Raw genomic sequence first — 3768 nt, 5'->3', positions numbered from 1 at the left:
GGTTCTGGAAAACCTTTGGTATCTGTTACCCATAAACGACAATGTGCTAAGCAACTTTCAGAACTTTCATGCATTTTAATCCTGAGAAGAGTTAGTTTAGCTTGTCCTGAAAAATCCCTATTCCAATTTGGGGTAGCTGACACAATATAATCTCCATCTCTTTTTTTCTGTGAATCACTCAGAGCTATATGACTTGCCTGTTGCCCAGGTGTCCAGTCAGTTGGTTGTGGATCCCAAAGCACAGACACAAGGAGTTTTGCTTTACTAAGTGCTGAAATGATGGCAGACATGAATGACTTTCTGAGACATTCAGGCTGGGGTGTGAGTTCATTTAATAGAAATTTATCAAGTGTTGCTCATTGAAGATGAACCTTTTGACACTGGCTGATATCAAACATTCTTGCTCAGCCATTTTATGTTCTTCAAGTGTTGTGCTAAATCTTCTTAAATGTGATTTGATAGAATAGAGCCCTTTGGGGGCCCCTGGTGCATCTCAAGTGGTATTTATATTTTGTCCTAAGTTGGACAAATTATCATTATTGAAAATAGCTTGTAGATAGAAAATATAAAAAGTTGACTACTTAGCTAACCTGGCAATTCAGTGTAGAAGATTTTCAAAATAGAAGATTTTGTTTTGTTGATCTCTCCTCATTCCCTTCCCTTTCCCCTGTTTTTCCTTCCACACCAGCTTCAGATGCAACTTTGTTTTTTAATCAAGCCCATTCTGTGCCATGATGTGGGTTGTAGTGTCTGGAGTGCATGCTGATAATGGTGTTGATAGGAGAGACTCAACCATTTTATGGTTGGTCCTGGAACATTTTGGTATAAATAGGGGAATGAATGCTTTTTTGCTTTTGTTTTTGAAAATGTTCTGGCTCTACTACAGCCTTGTTACTTAAAGAGTGGCCTCTGGACCAGCAGGATCAGCATTATCTGGGAACTTGTTAGAAACTTGAAAGTTGAAACTCTACTTCAGACTTGCTCAGTCAGAATCTGTGTGCTAACCACATCTCCAAATGATTCTACATATATTTAAGTTTGGGAAGCACTGTACTAGAAAATCAGATGTCTGATGAAGTTATCTAGCTCTTTATAGGACTTTAATAAGACTACCAAGATCCACACCTCCCCTCCAGGGAAGTCTAATATCAGAGCAAGCCCTTACTACTCTAATATTTAACTTACTTTTCCTTTATAGCATCTGGAGTTTTCCTTTTCTTTCCTGTAAACTTAAACAAAACAAAACAAAACCAAACCCAGTTCAGAGATGGTTATATTTTATGTAGCATTTCTAGGCTTCTGTTGGCTGAGAAGAATTTAGATTATTTTAGTGCACTGGTTTTTGTTTTCTCAAAAAATTTTAACTGACCATAACAGTGCAAGACTAGAAATCAATTACAAGAAAAAAACCCCAAAACTCTGCAAAAACCACAGACACAGAGAGGCTAAACAACATGCTACTAAACAACCAATGGATCACTGAAGAAATCAAGAGGAAATAAAAAAATACTAGAGACAAAAGAAAACAAAAACAAAATAACCGAAAACCTATAGGTCATAGCAAAAGCAGTTCTGAGAGGGAAGTTTATAGCAATATCAGGAAACAAGAAAAATATCAAATAAACAACCTAATTTTATACCTGAAGGAACTAGAGAAAGAAGAACAGCAAAACCCAAAGTTAGTGGAAGGAAAGAAATCATAAAGATCGAAATGGAAATAAATGAAATATAGACTAAAAAAACTGTAGAAAAGTTCAGTAAAACTAAGAGCTGATTCTTTGAGAAGATAAACAAAATAAATATTTAACCAGACTCATCAAGAAAAAGAGATGGTCAAAATCAATAAAATCAGAAATGAAAAAGGAGAAGTTACAACTGACACCACAGAAATACAAAGGATCATAAGAGATTTCTATGAATAACTATATGCCAATAAAATGGTCAACTTAGAAGAAATGGACAAATTCCTAGATATGTATAATTTCCTGAGACTGAACCAGGAAGAAATAGAAAATATGAACCTTCCAATTACCAGTAATGAAATTGAATCGGTAATAAATAAAACTGCCCCAAAACAAAAGTCCAGGTCCAGACAGCTTCACGGGTGAATTCTACCAAACATTTAAAGATGAGTTAACACCTATTCTTCTCAAATTATTCCAAAAAGTTGAAGAGGAAGGAACACTTCCAAACTCACTCTTTGAGGCTAGCATCACCCTGATACCAACCCAGACAAAGAAATCACAATAAAAGAAAATTACAGGCCAATATCACTGATGAATACAGATGGAAAAACTGCAAATGGAATCCAACAATACATTAAAAGCATTTTACCCCATGATCAACTGGAATTTATTCCAGGGGTGCAAGGATGTTTCATATCTACAAATCAATCAGTGTGATACGCCACATTAATAAAGTGAAGAAATGAAATCATATGATCATCCCAACACACGTAGAAAAAACTTGACAAAATTCAATATCCATTTATGATAAAGACTCTTAACAAAGTGGGTATAGAGGGAACATACCTCAACACAATAAAGGCCATATATGATAAACCCACAGCTAACATCATACTCAACAGTAAAAAGCTGAAAGCATTTTCTCAAATTCAGGAACAAGACAAGGATGCCCATTCTCACCACTTTTATTCAACACAGTATTAGAAGTCCTAGCCTCAGCACTCAGACAAGAAAAAGAAATAAAAGGAATTCAAAATGGAAAGGAAGAAGTAAAACTGTCATCATTTGCAGGTGACATGATACTATACACAGAAAATCCTTATGATGCCACTAAAAATTATTAGAACTAATAAATAAATTTGGTAAAGTAGCAAGATAAAAAATTAACATATGGAATTATGTTACATCTCTATATATTAACAATGAACTAGCAGAAAGAGAAATTAAGCAAAGAATCCCATTTACAATGCCATCAGAAAGAATAAAATACCTAGGAATAAACCTACCTAAGGAGGTAAAAGACCTGTACTTGGAAAACTATAAGACAGTGATGAAACTGACTCAAACAGATGGAAAGATATACTGTGTTCATGGATTGGAAGAATTAATATTGTTAAAATGACCATAATGCCCAAGGCAATCTACAGATTCAATGGAATCCCTATCATAATAACAATGGTATTTGTCACAGAAGTAGCACAAATAATTTAAAAATATTTATGGAAACAAAAAAGACCTTGAATAGTCAAAAAAAAAACCTTGAGAAAAAGAATCGAGCTGGAGGTTTCATGCTCCCTGACTTCAGACTACACTACAAAGTTACAGTCATCAAAACAGTATGGTACTGGCACAACAGCAGACACACAGACCAGTGGAACAGAATCGAGAGCCAAGAAATAAACCCACACACTTATGGTCAATTAATCTAGGGCAAAGGAGGCAAGAATATACATGAAGAAAAAAAGTCTCTTCAATAAGTGGTTCTGGGAAAACTGCACATTACATGCAAAAGAATGAAATTAGAACATTTTGTCACACAATATACAAAAATAAAGTTGAAGTAGGTAATGACCTAACTATGAGACTGGAAACCATAAAATTCCTAGAGGAAAACATAGGCAGAACATTTTTTGACATAAATTGTAGCTATATATATATATATATAATCTGTTTCCTAAGACAAAGGAAACAAGAGCAAAAATAAACAAATGGGACCTAATTAAACTCAAAAGCTTTTGGGCAGCAAAGCAAACCATTGACAATATGAAAAGACAACCTGCTGAATGGGAGAAAATATTTGCAA

This window comes from Eubalaena glacialis, chromosome 6 (assembly GCF_028564815.1).
Source record: "Eubalaena glacialis isolate mEubGla1 chromosome 6, mEubGla1.1.hap2.+ XY, whole genome shotgun sequence".
NCBI classification, from domain to species: Eukaryota; Metazoa; Chordata; class Mammalia; order Artiodactyla; family Balaenidae; genus Eubalaena; species Eubalaena glacialis.
Note: the sequence above shows the minus strand (reverse complement) of the source record.